The following is an 18,441-nucleotide window of genomic DNA, read 5'->3' as shown; positions in this document are numbered from 1 at the left end:
TATACGTATATTTGATATGATTTATTCAATATCATCAGACGAGCTAACTCGTCTTCACCAAACAAGATAGTTCGTATGTATTGTAGTAATTTAAAAGGAGAAGCTAACTCGTCTTGGTGAGTTAACAGATTTGAACAGGATGGAAAATACGGCTGGAAGTTTCGAACACGCGAAGCATATATAATTTAGTAATAGTAGTGTTATCTAGAAGGTATGAGGGTACCTCCATTCGATAAGAGGAATCCTATGTACGGGAAGCGTTATATATTCAGGCTCCCAGTTGCGGCATCGCTTCACGCAGTTGCATTTCGATTATTGCGCATCGTGGAAACTCCTGTGAACCGTTGGAACGTGTTTTCCCTCGACGGAAGTTGGGATTATCGTGGAAATCGATTTTCGAAACGATGTCGCCTGTTTTGCTCTTGATCGTAGTGGTAAGATACACGTTGATCATTTTCTTTTCCTTCTAACTAAAATTACTTATGCATTAGGCTGTTATCGTTATCGTGGAAATTTTCTAATATTTAGTTAATAATATTTACACGAACAACGTTGTCTTTGCGCCATCTTTGTTTAATGTATAACAAATTTTGTCGAGACTTTTTCTTCAATTTTAATCGAACCATCGAAATGGCAGATTTCGGATATTTTATTTTCCTAATTATTGAAAATATGAAATTCTTAATAAAATTAATATTGATTTTCTAATTAATTAACGTTTACTCTTACTCTTGAATTATTCAATTGTTGGTGTTCACGTATTATATCTTTTTATGTACTTTTTATGCATATAATATATTCAATATATTTCAAATATTACTTTTGAACACCTAATGTACATGAAGCGTTAGTTACACAATAAAGTGTTATAGATAATTGTCTAGACACCTCTATTTGGTAATAAAATATTGTCATATTTATTTTTCTATTCCATTTGTCAAATATATTTAGATTGTTGGGACACACGCGATGCCTGTAACGCTACCTGAGGATTCGATTAATAAAATCGATCAAGGGAAGATAAGAGAAGAAAAGATCGCGAATGAAGACTCAGGTGACCCGGCAGTTTTCGAACACGTAATTGAAAATGTAAGTTAATACCGAGGATAATAGTCGATGACTCAAATAATATAGATTTAAGTATAACACAGCACGTACTGTAGGATAATTCCGGATGGGATCTGCACGATAAAGCGCACCCGACTTTATAGCTCCTTGTTCGTAACAATAAAGTAAAACACTTCCGGCAGAACTATAAATCGCGTTTTATGCTCTACATAACGTAGACCGTGAAACGAGAGCAACAGAAGTTCTTTATACGCTTAAAAAGATCTACGGTTGTTACCTTGAGTTTTTCTACTTCTGGCGTACATCCTTAAAACGGAATCCAAAAACTAAGAGGAATATAAAAAGTTTCTTCGGCAACGATCGTAAATTTCTCGTTTCACGTTAAGACGTGATCTAAAATCTAATTGGAAATTGTAAAGTAAAAGTAGTTTTTCTTGCGAAGTAAAGTAATCAAATCTAATCTTAGCTCGTGCTGCAATCGATTAGTATAACTCTTCGTTATATATGAATTTTTATTTTTAACTTGTTACTAGCAACTTATCTTTCGACTTTGTTCCGTGCATAGTATTTTGTTTCGATCAAAATTGCTATTAATAATCGATAAGCAAATTCCTATTAGCAATGCAAAAGATGTTCAGCCTTGAAAGCTAAATTCCAGTATTCCAAGAAACAACTCATTATCATATCTCAAGCAAATAGATTCCATTCCAAATTCTTCGTTGCGAACATCGAATCGAGTTTCGCTATTCCAATGAACAGTCTACTTGATATTAATTTTCAGTCTGAGACCAACAACACGACCAAACCAAGCCTACTCGCCTGGTTTCTCACGCCATTGACTCAGAATCTGCAGATCAACCCCCCAAACTCTGCAGAACCGTGTCATTCAGCTCAAGGAAGCGCTGAAGAATCTTGGACTTGGAAATCGTAACGACTCGAAAGGAAAGCAATTGAATAACGCAAACAATTTGCTACATGTCGCGAGTGTAAGCGATTCTGGCTTTTACACGGATAGATTGGAACCAGCTGGATTCTTCGGTGGAAATGGCTGGCTGGCGAATAAAGGTGGGATCTTAGGTCGTCCTGGAGCGATTCTCTCTACTGGTAGTATCCTTACAGATTATCCATCGCGTATAGAAGAAAATAGACGAATTTTCAGAAAGATATTCCTTCGAGTTTGATGAGGGATTAGTGAACTTCGTAGCATGTCAGAGAGAGAGAGAGAGAGAGGAGAGAGAGAGAGAGAGAGAGAGAGAGGGAGAGAGAGAGAGAGAGAGAGAGAGAGAGAGAGAGAGAGAGAGAGAGAGAGAGAGAGAGGAGAAGAGAGGAGAGAGAGAGAGAGGAGAGAGAGAGAGAGAGAGAGAGAGAGAGAGAGAAGATCGCAACGTATTTTATTTTATATTTGATCGAGGGAAATTAACACAGATGAGTTATGTGCAATGTCTTTAATTTAACGTTATTTCTCATTTATTTGGAAATTAGAGATAAGATTTATGTTGCCGTGTTAATTGAAATAAGCGTATCTGTTCAGAAAGTGGTTTGGGAAAAAGTGACTTTTAAGTGTTTGACAATCAGCCGTAGATTTCACATACGTCCGAAATATGAACCGTTATATCTTCAACACAGATATCGCTTTCTTATTGAATATACACATAAATAGATGATCTTTGCGCTACCCGATTCGATTTAAACGAAAATTGCAGATAAGCCCTTTCCACTTAACACGGCGGAATGATTAACCCAATTTTTACATTTTGTATACTGTAAATGTAATATTCTAATTTTTAAAGGAATAGTCACTTTATTACAAGAGTGTTGTAGCCTGAACAATGGGTAATTTCATAAATTTTTAGATAAAATTATCTCCCATATAATCGTATAATTCTACATAATCACGTTCCTGGAAGGATAGTAAACGCATGTACGCTAGGAGAATAGTGCGAATTGATAGTAGTTTTATGTTGTTTTTTATAGTAGAGGAGGATCTTAGATCCGTGAGATAGTATGAACATATATATAGTAATGTATCAGCAACCATTGTTAAATAAAAATTTTATAATTTTCTGATTATTTCTGAAATTTAGCTCACTTCTAACAGCCCAAATTCCTAAAACATATAAATGGCGGTATTCATCGCACGATACATCACTCGAAACCATTCAATTCCATCTGATAAAACTTCCACCAATTCTCTATCTGGTTTTAAGGCTATGCTTTGGCCCACTTTCCACGAATATTCTATATACAGCGTGTAACAGAACGTGTGCAATCCGCTTGAGGAGATGATTGTAATGAAAAAGGTCCATGAATCATATGCTCGCGATAAACACAACATTTGAGCAATACTACGACGTCCACAAATTTGCCTTGAAACATCGGATGGTCTTCTGAGCATCTTCTTTTTTCTTGTTTTTAAATGTACACTCAGTTGCCGAAGTGGGCCTCACGTGTATTGTTACACACTGTACAACATCTTTACTCTTTGCAACATACTCAGTTAAGCAAATACTGGGCGTCGAATGAAAAAGAAAAATTGCCCGATTTGAAGTAAGAACGAGGAAGGTAAATGTTCGATATTAAACGAAGTTAAGTGACATTTCTCTATGATCGAAATACGAAGGAAACGAAACGAGGAGGACTAAAAGGTATTGAGAGCAAATAAATTAAAGTACTTAGATAATTCTGGTGGAACGTGCGCGAGAAATTCTTCTGATAACTGGTGGTTCTTAGATCGAGGATGAAGACCGTGGAGAAAGCTTCCGATAAATAAGCAGCTTTCGCGAGACGAAGAAATTCCTTTGGTAGCATTCCCCTTCGATGACATCCAACTCTTTTTGTACAGAAGCTTTACAGTTTCTGCGCGATGCTTCAACGAATCAATAACCTTCCGGATTTTTTCGCTCTCCAAGTTACTAAATGAGGAATTTTGATTTTCAAAATTCGCGGAATTCCTTGTTATATCTACGATATTACGAACCTTCCGTTCGCAGAATTTGCCGAGGGTATCGATTTATTTGAAGTTCATGTAAACCGAGCAGGCATTTTAAATGGGGATTCTAGGTAAACTGTTTTCGTACGTTTTAAACACAAATTTAAGGTAGATCATATAATAAATGATCTTGAGTTGGAAATTCTCGAGAGACGGAGAATTCTGCAGGGATAGGATATTATGAAAATTAATGTGGAATTTTGATATTTCGATCTTGCTCTTATTCTAGTAACAAAAAGGATTTGTAACGTTTTAAGAAAATGTTTAACGTAAAATTGAGACGAAGAGTCACTCATACCGATAACGATCTTCTCATGCCTTGCTCGAATTTGAAATGTTTTTCAATATTGAAAGATACTATTGGGTTGAACATGTCTGAAAGAACAGGGTTAATCAACGAATTCTTCTCGTATACTTGGAATTTAATCGATTTACAGTAACAGTATGAGAAGTTTTCATCGCAATAAATAGCAAATTACGAAGTTTCTACGATTTACAAAATATCGACAGTTGATTTTTCCCGTATGCTATTAAACCTGATTTCAACTAGATATTTCGACTATAAAAGACGATGTCATTCGAGGCTCTCGTTTTTATCTTTGTAATTTTCGTAATTGAAGATTTGACACGCCGTCAAGAACGGGTATCTATCCTGCTACAGTTTAACAGCAGCATGTGTTTCATTTAACATTTTATTTCACAGATTCAACAACAAACGTATCAAACGCGTTAAAATAATTTTACAGAGGTGAAACTGTTCCACATGAAAGTTTTAACAAGCTATCTGCGGTTTGAAAGTGCCACATCCGGAAATGCGTTGCATAATGCACACGCGTCACTGAATTTCCCTAGAATAGTTATCGTTGATGTTGCATCGTCGAAAACGCGAATCGGGACAGAGGAGGCCTTTGATCATCGGAAAATCATCAGATGTGTGCTCGTTTTGGCTAATAGTCGTCAATTTACTGAATTGTTTCCGGGTATCGCAACATTCAAAAGGAATATCTTCTCCCTTCAATTGGAATTCAATTCGATTAATGGTACGACAGAACGTTTCGTATGATGCCAATAATGATTGATTATTGATTTCTTTGTAATTAAATGAAAGCCAGCGATCACTGTCTTTTTATGATTTTTATTTTGCTTGTTAATTACTTATTATTGTACAATACAGATACAATAATTATTATAAGAGATTATCAGAAAGCCAAAGTTAATAGTGATATAATTATTACATTTTTTAAAAGTAATATCGATTTCATTAAAATCAGTTTATTCCTGTAAAGTATTAATTCTGTATACGATGGAAATTCTAACATGACCCGGTTAACTGATTGGCATTGTAATTATCCCGTTGTTTTCTCTACCGTGAAATTTTATAGTTAATTTTTTACCATGATGTATTTTGTACATTGTTCATGGATGATGTAGAAAAATGAATAATTTCAATCTCTTGGCATTGGATTTATTTCGCGCAGAAAATTTGAACAGAACAGCCCTCTTCAATTTTAACAGTTGGATCGCTTCTGAATGAAAATATGTAGTATCATAGTAAATCATTATTAAAATGTGAGTTTCAGTTCAGCAAAGGAAAATTATTTTTTTAATGAAGTTTAATTTGAATTTCAATTTCAGTTTCAATTTTAAGCCCAATTTTTTTAGTCTTCTGGGCTTCCAATAGACAGGAAACTTATTTATAAATGTCACTATTATATGATATCAGTTGTTGCTTAAACCGAAGATTAGAAATTGTGCAATTTGCCTTTGATTATAATACTACCATAATATTGCCATTTCACATATTATTACAGCAGAGTATTGTTAACGTTCACCAAAATTAACTGAATTAATTTAATTACAAATGATATCCGCACACTGTGTAATTACTAAAGCAACCATAAATTACCAGGTTTTTGATATCTTTTTCTGACATGACCACCCATCTCTAATGCTACAAGCATTCTATAATAGTCATATAATAACAGTCTGTAATAGTTCTTGATAGTATCATTTATCTCAGAGTCGTCTCTAATTCAAACTACAGAAACTACTAACCACAAGCTTCTCACCTAAAAGAGAAAAAAAAGAAAATTGGCAAAGAAATGATAACCAAGACATCTATACGTACAATAAGACAGTATACATTGAATAGTATCTATCTAATACTGTGACAAAACAGTAGAAGGGTTGTATTTGTGCATTGAATAAAAAGGAACAAAACAGTCATCTAGAAATAGTTCATAAGCTATAGAGTGGAAAAATCTAATTTTTGGAATTTTTGTCTAGTTTTCTCTATTGCGTAGTTTAGTGTCCAGGTAAGAAACCAGGGTATATTGTATCTCGATCTGGCAGAGGTCATGCAATGGTAGTTTACGTCGTATCGGTTCTGAAATCGAACCTTTCTATAATTTAATATTTTTACCACGGAGGATGATCTAACTGTTAATGTAAAACATGCATAGGTACATCACTTGTAAAAATTTGTGCTTGAAAATTATTTTCCATATTTTAATAGTTCACGAGATCGAAGTCGCTGGAAAAAGCTAGGTAGTCAAACACAGAAGAACGATTCCACGTTTACGAGTTACGTTTCGACAGCCAAACTTTATTCCACCCTGAAGGTTTAAAGGGCAGCCAAACTCAAGGAAGCTTACTGCCTTACATATGCAAATGTTTAAAGCCATGGGCCCTTGGCGTGGGGGAAGCGCACGTAAGTGGGGATAGCACGAAGCGATCCTGGCTTTGGGGCGGCAGTCGAGGTTCGTCAGTCGACCAAGTAACACGTGTTACGGTGATCGTCGTCGGTACAAACGCGCGACGAACAACGTGTACGGTCCAATAACCGCGAATCAAAACATCAAACAACGAACATAACCGTGTAACGTTCCGTGAAAATCAATATTTTAATAGTTGGAAATTTTTAACATTAATTTTAGTTCGAAGTTTCTCCGTGATTTCGTACGCGTGTGTTTTTTCGTATCGTTTGTATCGTTTATATACATACATATTTCGTTTATAATGAAGACTTTACTTGACGAATGACCGTGCTTTTTGAATATAATTCGCTTCCTTTTTGATCGAAGAAGGAGACTTTTCGATCGGAGTAGAAAAGAGACTAGCTTCTTTGGTCTAGTGGGAAGAAGGATGGAAGGAAAACAGCGCGTGTGACGCCGAACGTATCGTATGTGGTAAGTGATAACATTTCGCTTTGTAGTTTGATATTCGAAACTAGTCGAAACTGTGTTTGTTATTGTTTCCCCCGGAACACGTGCGCCTACCACGCATACCGTGTTTATATTGGCGAAAACGCACAATGCTCTTAAATCAACGAAGGGCGAAAGAATTATACGTATTTCGCAGATATTTTCTAGATTTAAGATCCTCATCGACAAACCAATGTAACTTGTATTTTAACAAATTAGCAACGTAATTGTTAATAACAGCATATATTTGATTGGCAATGAGCGAAACAATTATACGGATTTCAACAATAAATCAACGACTTATATTGATAATGTACGACTATGTTTATGTATATCTGAGTCTATAACGATTTAATGATTCTATAATGCACGTTCGCTCGTCTTTGGCGTGTGATTCTGTCCCGTCTGTTTTTCTTTTCTTTGTTAACAAATTTTTTTCCAACGCTTGTATCCTTCGTCCCAATTGGCTTCAATTTGATTATTGAATTTGATTTAGGAAGTAAATATGGCGGGTGACAAAAAGCGCGCGTTTTTGTATCTGCTTGTGTTTTTTAGTTAAGTGCGTACCCGCTAGGGGGACGTGTTTTTTATACAGAGAAATAATAAAAATTGATAATATGGAATAATAAGTATTTTTTAGGAGATTCTTCGAAAAGCAGTGAATTGATTAAGATTGATGGTGTTTTAATATAATTACCATTGAGATTATGATTGTATACATATACATATAGGGAAGTTTCAATTGGAAAATTTTATCTTTATTTCGAAAAGGGAAGTTTTCTGCTTACAAATTTTAATACGTTAAAGGTCTCGAGTAAGAATTCCATTAAATGGAAATATTAATTGTTATTTTTAGTAAATTCAATGTTATATAAATGTACATATTATATCACATATTATTAATAGATCAGATTAGATTCGTAATTAGTAGATTAGCAATTTGCAAAATTTATTCTATTTACGAAATTTCCGTTATTTTGAGATTTTATTTATTTGATTGATCCTATTTTGTGAGAGAATTTTCGCAAAATTTCGGTAATAATATCATGCAAGAGACACTCAGCCGTGTTCTATCCGGGAAAAAAGCATAATATTGCGTCAGCAGGGCAACCATACATGTCGTAATAATATTATGATGTGTATGGTAGTTTATTTTGAACAATAAAGATAAATATGTAGGCGTAGGATAAGAATTCATTTTTCGAAATGAAATTACGAATGAAACAAAAGAGGGAGGATTATAAATGAGATTTTGGTATTCGATATAAAAACGAATATGTAGGTTTTAGGAGGAATTATGAGATTGAATTACGCGTATGAAATTCCATACAACGAGATCTTTTTCATTGGTCGACGTATTTAACATTACGGTTTATTTAATATTAATAAACGTTCAGATATGCATAACAAATAAAAGTTAGAGAAGGAATTATTTTACATACAATTTTCTCCCACTGATTGAAAATTCGTTATAAAAATTGAATAACTCCCAGCCTCCGAGAATATACAACGAGTGTTATAACTTTATGTTCGCTAGAAATTTGGCCGTTTTCTCAATTTTCATTCCATTTTATCACAACTGAAAAACCATCTGTCTTCCCATGACAAATTTATATCTCTCTGTTCCAATAAAAATCCTTTTAATCCCGATCACTGTCGTAATCAAATTCTTTTTATTCGTTTCTTCTACACACACACAAAAAAAAAAAAAAAGAAAAAGGAAAGGAAAACCGCATGATAAAATTCTGAGAACCAAAAGGACCGTTTTGCAAGCGTAACATAAAAGTATTATAAAAAAGTAAAAATTCATCAAAGCTACTCGCTGGAATTTTGCGACTCGGTTTTTTCCCTCCTTTTTACCGCAATATGCATTGGGAATTTTTCTCCGGGGAAATCGCGGAACTAGCAAGTTTCGTGTACAAATCGACATTTCGTGGATCTATCTCAAGCAACGGGGAGCTATGATTTACGAAAAGGCTTGCGAGAATTATACTTGTTGACATTTATGCATTTATACAAGTATAAATGTACAATAATATAGAACGGCATGCCAAAATGCACAAATGTACAAATATCAAAAATAAAGTTTCTTTGAAATTATTCTATAATCGGTAATACTTCACGATTCAGTCGGTATCTGCGATTATTTTCAAACTTTGGTACATCGAAAAGGGATATCTAAAAAGGTGAAATGTCACAAAAAAAAGAACGTGTCGCAAACAATTTCCAATCGCGTTGAAGAATATTTTTTATTTTCTAAATTAATCTTCACTTCAGTACTTCAAAACGTGCGAAAACTCTTATTGGAAGATAATTATTGGGTTGGCAACTAAGTGAGTTGGCACTTAGTTGCCAACCCAATAATTGCCAACCCAATATTAGAAAGTAACTAAAATAAAATAAAATGAAATTGATTACTCGATAAAGTAAATAAATACCATCGAAGTAAAATTATTTATTTATCCGATCGTTCGTTTGTAAGCGTTTTGAAAATTTACTTTAGATACAACCGCCATTGGCTAAACGAATATACCAACATATAACAAAAATATAACACTAGTCATACACGCCATGGAAATGAAGACGAATGTAAAGCGTTTTTCGCATGTTTTTTAAACGTAGGCAACGATTTACAAAAGGTCCAACTGGTGTATGGGTGAGTTGGTGTGTTTACATATATGTATTCGATTAACACAACTATTGGGGCATAGTTGGTCCTGTGGTTGGATGTACAGAACGAGGGAACGAGGATTCTCGGACGAACATTCAGTTTCAACACTAGAACCATCACACTAGTCAAATTAATTGGTTTTACAATTTTATTTTAAAATTCCTACTTCATGCCATATTTTTTTCCGCAATGATGTAATGACTTTCGCAACGATAACTAAAAGAATAATATAATAAATTTTATTTTCTTTTTTATGTATTCAAATTGAAAATAATTTTGTATCAAGGCTACTTATACCAATACCAGTCAAAATGGCTGGCACTTGTCAAAGTGTAAAAGGGTCCTGCAATCTGTTTATCGAACCGCAATTAACCAGTTTCCTCGTTTTGAAAACTTCACACACGTTTTAAAAATTTTTACCGCGTATCATTCGATATGATGATATCAGTTATCAGGAAAATTCCGGATCGATCGCTAGATGCTAACATTAGAAATACTACAGCAGTCAAAATGACTGGTCCTACAATTTTATAAATGTGTCAACCCTCGTTTAGGGATCATGGTCGCAGATGTATTAATAATACCAAAAACGTACTACATAACATGGAATTCCTTTTGTAAGAAAGTAATAAATCAATGAATATAAAAATATTCTATTATTACGTATTTTTTTAAGACCAGTCATTTTGATTTATTTTGGCAGAAATAATTTCGTGTTAACGATCGGTAGTTTTAGTGTTAATAGCTCCACCAATATAATATATAACAGTTTACAAAGTTGAAGGCGAACGGGCAACATCGGCAACGAGCCTACGCTCTTCTAATCTAAACATTCCGAGAAATGTTAAAAGTGGATCGTTGTTGTGGGAGGTTGTTGGAACGTGTTTATCAATTTTATAGAAAACAGAAAGCAGAGATCGAAATAAATTATCAAAATAGATACTTGAGACTCGTGTCACGGATTACAACACTAATGGACGATTAGCTGAAAATCTAATTACTTAAATATACGTACAAGTGAATTATCGAGGAATCACGTGGAAGATCGTGTTACTCGCGGAAAGATCGATTCGTCGAGTATATTCGTCGCGTTTTACGATGTAACTGGCTGTTTGGTGACACGATGTCTCGCGTGACCGGCTAAATACCTTTACCTCGGATGACGCCTTCGATGTACTCTTGTACAGATTCTATTTGCCAACGAGAAACCTTGAAACATAGACAGAGCATGAAGATCTTTTGCGATGGGTGTTTGCGGGTGTTACCTTGTTGAACGAACAAGGAAACTCGTTAACACCGACGTTACGAGGCTTTGGCAATGAGTTCTGTGTAAGGGTTGTTGAAAAAGTGGAAATTAACGACGATGTCGAAGAAATATAATTGATGAATTGAATGTAGGTAATTTTTGGTTTATTTTTCAAATTGTAAGCAGAGGGATTATATGTACAGTTGGTGTAAGAAGTATTTCTACACCACTGTGTTTATTATTATATTTATATATCGTAAAGTAAAGAAATATAAGAAAATCTTTATCGATTCACATATTTCGATTTTCCTCTTTGTGTCTTGTTTCATTTTTCTCCTTCATATCTGTTTGTTTCAATCATATTGAATATTTAACGTATGTTTGAAACTCTTGGCTTGTAAAAACAAGACCAAGACGTTGATATAAAAATTCAAAATTAAAATTCAGAAAATTTAAATTTGCAACACGTACTTTCAATAAAATTATTGTTTATAATGAAAATGCTGCTTACGAATAGCTTGTAATAGCAATGTAATAGCTTGTCGAAATACAGTGTCGTATATACGCAGTGTCAAATGTGAAAGGATTAAAGGCTATTACGATGCCAGGTTCTGTTCGTCTCTCATTTCTCTCGAAAGTTATCAAACTCATCATTTCTTACCCTCTCGTTTCACTAGAAGTCGCGAAAAGTATGACAAACATCATAATATATTGTTTGTTTATAAAGATAATTAGGAAATATACATATTTTAATAATATTTCAGTTTCGTTTGTTATTCTGCTTTGTAATTGCATAATTTTATTCCGGTGAAAGAGACGTTGCGTGAATTTTTAAATAAATATCGATTCCACCGTATATTTAAGTGCTTTTTCCGAGCTTTTGCTGCGAAAAGTTTCCATTCGTCGGTTATCGGTGCGAATATTTTCACGTTCCGTGACACACGTTACGATACGCCAACAGAGAAATAGTACAAATTGCGATCGTATATCCGACGCGCTAGTTCCTGCGCGACGATCTATCAATTATTTCGTTTATTTCGATGTCCGACGAGTTTCGCATTCCCGGCAAGAGAAAAACAATTTTTCGATCGATCTGTTTTCGATTCGTTTCTCGTCGACAGCCGAAGGAACGGCACGGTTCTCTCTGATGCGTATGAATTTGATTAAAATGGATGTGCAATAGAAACTCGGTAAACAATCTGACGCAAATGTGATGAATTTTTGTCAGGTGCCTGTATTTTCCAGATTGGTGAAGAGCATAATTGCATTCCATTTTATTTCCCCAGCTTTTTTTACCTTATAACGTTTCTCTTATCTTATATTTTTCCTGCATTTGTATTTATCGAAATAAATAAACAAATCAATTTTTATGTCAGGCAGTTTCATACAGAAAACTAATCTACGTATTTCTAATTGCCTTCTTCCCATTGTCTTTTCCCATTTTTCATAGAGAGATGCAGCTTTTAATAATTAATATTATACAGAATTATAAAATTTCTAACGAAATAATGAAATCTCTGTCTCATAATATCGTCCAAATAAAATCAGTTTCATTTAATTCTCCACATAACTGACGCAATGTAATCCGTTCAGTTCATCCGTCGAAGACTACAACAATCGTTTCATTTGTCCTATTTTTGCATATTAAGTGCATTCTGTACATCCTTGCACTTTTATTATGAATTTTTCGTAAATGTATAAAAAATGCGCTGTTTGATACTAACATCCAATAAATATAGCAATATATTGTCGAAAGAAAAAGGAAGCGTGATACGTTTAACGAAGACTTTAGTTGGTCCAAACCGTACTTTCACCCCAATAAACTGACCCAATAAAACACGAAGAGAAACCTATAATCGAGTAACCCGATCAACGTCCAACTCTGCTAAAAAAATTAAACACTTATCGACGGCTTGTCTTCGATTTCCCATCTCCATCGATTCTCCTCCTTCAATCCCATAAACTTAGAGCCACTATCGAATCTTGAAAGTATCGACACGAGCTTCCAAGAGAAACGAAGTTTTCTTTAGAAGAAAACTTTCTTCTTCGAGTCACGTTATCCGGGCACATAGTATCACGTTATTTGGTTGTTTAATTAAAAATGCATGGAACACGGATTGGTTTTTCGCGTGAAAAACTTTTCCAAAGTAGAACGTGGGTGGGTGTGTAACTTCCTGTAATCGTTCAGCGATGCGTTTGATGCGCCATCCTGTATATATTTTGGCAACGTGGGTGTCGAATTTTTCCGAGTTCGGAGCCCTGGATGATTCCTTTGTAATCGAGAAGCTGAAATAGTAAAAATTTGAATGACCGGAACGAAGATTATCAATGGAAATATGTAGAAAACCTGAAATCTCATAAGATATGTATTTGCGATTTTAGATTCAATGAAATTATTTTAGTTCTGGCCTAGTAGCGTTATAGAATAAATAAGAGATACAGTGTTTTACATTAAGTTGATATTTGTATATAGAAAGCATAAGGTTTCCGAAGAAGATTTTCTAAAGAAAGAAAATGTCAGAATGTTTCCAAAATTGTAGAAATATATTACATATTTTCGAAAATGATACGTAAAATTTCTCGAGTTTGCGAAAACTGATTAATTATCTTACGAGTCTTAATTAAAATATTACGAGTCATTCCACTACTTACCTAACTTTCGTTCAATAATCAGCAAGCCAGCAAACTGATATATCCATCTATTCATTAAAGTGTCAAGGACTATACAAAAATTTTAAATTAATTATCCCATAATTCTAAAAAGAATTATATCTCAGCCCTGCTTATCTAGCCTTCGTCAAATTAATTCTCAGCTAAACGATACTTAAAATTCCTCCACCGCTTCGTACCTTGAAGATTAACAGACAAGATTACCCAAAAATAAACAACGATCTCGTAACTCCGACTAGCTACTCTATATGAAATTTCCTGACCAACTAAAAAAGAACAGGATAAAAATAGAAAAACTTCGTTTCATGATGGTACGATAAAAATCTGCGAGTTTGACGAAGGTTATCGTGTTGGAGAACCAAAAGTGGTGCGTGAGCCACAGGTATCCACGGCCGATGGACTAACGTTTGACTATCGCTAATAACGCATAGCGTAAAAGCGGATAAGTTGGTTAACGTGGAACCTTTTTTTTTTTTTTTTTTTTTATCAATTTACAGTGAATTAATCCTGAACCTCGAATTATTTTTATCTACGTATAGCGTGACCGAGGGAAATAAGTCGCGGTCGAAAGGAGCGGCATTTTGTGATCCCCAACCGCGAATTATCGTTCCTTGAAAGACTTTTTTCAGACACGCTATATCCAGACCTCGAGATAACAAGTTCGTGTTACAGCAAAACCTTAAGCACCGATACATAGTTACACGTGTGAATATCTTCTCAGAATTGAAATTCGAAGAAACGTTTTGCGATGAAATGGATCGTCTTACACTTTTATTCGCGTAAATATTTTTCGAATTTTGCAAATTGTTTTTAGCAGCATTGATATAGTATAGAAGTAAATCCAGAGAAGATAGTAAATAGTTCGTAAAATATTCTTGAAATATCATACGGATACGATGTATAAATTTATATAAAGTGAGATAAAAACAAACAGAAATTATAAAATTCTATATAAATAAAGAATCTATATAATTGTATAATTCCCAATTTATATATTGGAATAGAATTTTATAATTTAAGTATATAGAATTTTGTAAGATATATAGTATGTTATACAGATTCAATATTGTAACAAAATTAAATTTTGTTTGTTTATGTCCACTGCGTATCTCGACCAGTGCTTTAAGCAGTTCTTGATATTTCTTGATACATATAGAAGAAGGTACGTTTCATTTTTATTTCTTTCAAATTAAAAGGCAGGATTTCTAATTTATATGTTTACAATATACAATTACAAGTAATCGATAAGAAATGTATCTCTTATAGAAGGCAATAATGCTATAAAATTACAAAGAGTGGTAGGAAATTAGATCTTGCAAAAAACTAGAAGATATTTTCTAATTGTCAAAATATTCCTAATTTTTCAAAAATTTGTATCTCACAAAAGTCATATCTCGTAATCCGATGAAAGTTGACAAGAATCTTAGGGACGAACTTCTCTCAATCTTCCTTGGATTTTCCGCGACGCGAAGAATAAGTCGAGAACTATTTTCCAATTATTAAAATATTCCTAATTTTCCATAAATTTTCATTTTACGGAAGTCGTTCGAACCTCGTATCTCGTAGGATAAGAATCATAGGGAAGAATTTCTCTTACATTTTCTGTGATCTTCTCGATCATGTCGAGCAACGTCGCTTACATTTTACATAATATTTTACCGACTGTGCTGAATCGGTCGGAATATTACGTCGTCGTGATTTATCTCGCCATCCTTTCGGCTTTCGTTTGCGTAATCAAAGGATTGTTTGTAGTGGCGACGATCTCACGGAGATATGTTGGAGCCCTCGAAAGGAAGCAGCTCATCCATCTCGAAGATCTTTCGCGTTTCTTCTTCATCGTCGTCTTTCGTGTCCTTTGTATGACGTATCGATTTATAATAAAAGTGGCTATAGTCGAGAACGGGGGCTGATCGATGACACGACATTTTTATCTATTCTCATTTCCGTTGGTTTCGAGGAAATGGAATGACTATCTTTGAGAATGGAACAGGAATGATATTGTTTTCTCGGTCTTCTTTGAAATTTATTGGATGAAACGTCGGTGTCACTTTTTCGCCGAGATGAAGCGGAATTGGGGTTGGTTTTTTTAGAACTGGAAGCTTCTTTTTTTTTCTAGAGATTCCATTTTTCTATGCGGAAATATGTGGTCTGATAACACAGGGCACTGATTAGTGTCTTGCATACTTTGTACAGAAAATACAGTAATTTTCCTTTTGAAATTTAATGGACGTTGATTTTTTTTTTAATTAAACGTGTGTATTTTAAGAAAAGATTGTATTCTACTTTTGACAAATTTATGTCTTGGTGGAAGATTCTAATGAAATTTTACGTTGATATTTGTTGCGGCCTTTTCTTAGGACTCTTTTTCTAAAGAAGACAGGAAGATCATTTTTAGATAGAAAAGGGTAGAAATCGTCTGTTTGATTTCGCTCGAAACATAGTCAATAGAAAGTTAATGTGGATTTTTCTCTGCAGTGAAAAGGAATAAAGGATGATTGTTCAAAATTAGAAATGAAGTGTTCACAGCGAAGACTGTATTTTTCTTTTGATAAATTTTTAGATTGATAACACTTACTGGTATTTTTTATATTAATTATCACTTTAATTAACTCGTAATGCTTGCATTACGATCGAATAGAGTTTCCTTACGATATGATATGGTAGCGATCATTTTCATTAATTCTTCCTTTAATATTTTTCACTGTACCTTTTTTTTTCTTTATCTTTTCCGTTTAATCCAATTTTATCTGCAAGCAATTCGGATTAAAACGGAGCTCTCAAACTTCTAATTGAATAATCACGCAGAGACCATTTTTGCCTGTTAGATTTACGAATATTAAAGTTATCCTTTAATCAGACCGTATTCTTTGTTTATACGTAATTACTGTTTCCCTGGATAATGAACGCATTTTAGGAAGCTATGAGAGAAATTCCACTGTCAGCGAAAATATCGCAAAGCCTGGACGAGTAAGAACGAATTTATAAGTTAATGTAGAATAAAAAGTATTTTAAAATTGCCTGGAATTATAATAAACAGAAGGGAATTATCATAAAGCATTCAGAAAAAATAATTCATCCAGTATCTTTTTAATTCGACGAATTAAGAATTCTTTTTTCTCCAGCTATTTCCAGATTAAAAATACTAATCTAAAGTTTATCTACACAGCCATCCAATTAGCAATATTTTTCCAGCAAGATTTAGCAATTTTTCTCTTCCCATTTAAAGTCACAAATTTGCAAAAATATTCTACTGAGCTTTTCGATTCACAACCATTCGAGCAGACTATTTAATCTCCGATCTTTACGCAATTTTTATGAACAAACGGGCTTCTGAAGAGAAATTCCCGAAGAAATAAGATCGCGGAAAATTGCTAGAGAAACGTTTCTAAAGTTTCTAAACGTTTCGTATATTTTTTGTACAATTTATGCATTCTGAAATTCCGCATAGATACAAACTCTCGTTCGAAAATAGAACAGTCCGCGATTGACTTTCATCAACCTACGTTTCTTTTAATTCCAGAGACAATCTCTGTTCGATCGGATGAAAAATAAAACGACGAATGCGAGAATGTAATCCGCTGTTAGTATGACGCTCTACAGGGGGCAGCCGATCGAATTCCGTTCAATTATCAATGAATTACGTCAGTCGGCCGCCTATTTGCCGGTGGCAAATGTCAAAACAAAGAAAAAAAACTATTCGTTCTTTGACGCAAGCATCGTGTACATGCGTCTACTCTACGATGTAATTTTGTTTCGCAACAGGGTGACTGTACTTTCTTTTAAAACTGGTTCACACACGGCCAATATCATCGATATTGGTCAGCGATAACCAAACAAATTTTTCCTTATCGATAATGATTATCGGTAACCAAAATAAAATTCGGATCATCGATAATAGTTACTAGATAACAAAAAAGAAAAAAAAATTCCAGACATTTATATTGGTTACTGATAACCAAACTAACCGATAACTACCAATAATGAAAGAAGTTTTTATCTTTTATAATTGTTATTCCCAATGAAAATTTGTTATCCAAAGATATGATCCATAGTACCGGGACTTGTAAAATTTGCCACAGAATAGTTGTGATGCCTGGATTAATATAAATGAAATGCCGCGTTAATATAAATTAATATTTGACAGAAACGGAGAATTTAATGATTTTATTTATATTCTTCAATCCTTTCGAAGATCTTCCTCTTTGTTGTTTTCGAAAAATATTCAAAGTTACCTGAAAAATAATTTGTATACTATTGCATACGATCATCGAGCATCCTGGTTTAAAATAATGTAAATTCCAATCAGCGACCAGCTGTTGGCTTATTTGATCAAGAAATCTAAAAATTTGGAACGACGTTGCTCTAAACTGTCTGACTAAATTTTAGTGTTCACACGCGACATTTCACTAACGTTAATTGCTTCTTGCCTCAGCTACTGGAAAGTCTTACTCGACTATCGGATTAAAATCTTGGTGTTCAGTCACGGCAAGTTACTAAATTCCTTGCTACTCGTCTGCTGTACTGGTCGTGTCTGAACCAGCCTTTAGAGATTAACAATAAAACGCGAAAGATGAAAAGCTCGACGTGACGGTGA

The 18,441-nt window shown here is 34.1% G+C and overlaps 1 protein-coding gene and 1 pseudogene across 2 annotated transcripts in view; both read left to right on the top strand.

The window, feature by feature from the left end:
• Positions 1–233: 233 nt before the first annotated feature.
• Positions 234–2,380, top strand: LOC126924861 (uncharacterized; annotated as a pseudogene).
• A 4,419-nt stretch (positions 2,381–6,799) lies between these two features.
• The window catches only part of LOC126924732 (uncharacterized), a 95,219-nt gene continuing 83,577 nt past the window's right edge, over positions 6,800–18,441 (top strand). For both annotated transcript variants that reach the window (XM_050739527.1, XM_050739528.1), the window contains exon 1: positions 6,800–7,245. The gene's annotated coding sequence lies outside the window, so the exon portion shown is untranslated. The remainder of the gene's footprint in view (positions 7,246–18,441) is intronic.

The sequence above is a fragment of the Bombus affinis genome, chromosome 15 (assembly GCF_024516045.1).
Source record: "Bombus affinis isolate iyBomAffi1 chromosome 15, iyBomAffi1.2, whole genome shotgun sequence".
NCBI lineage: Eukaryota > Metazoa > Arthropoda > Insecta > Hymenoptera > Apidae > Bombus > Bombus affinis.
Note: the sequence above shows the minus strand (reverse complement) of the source record. Positions and strands in the feature narration are given on the sequence as shown.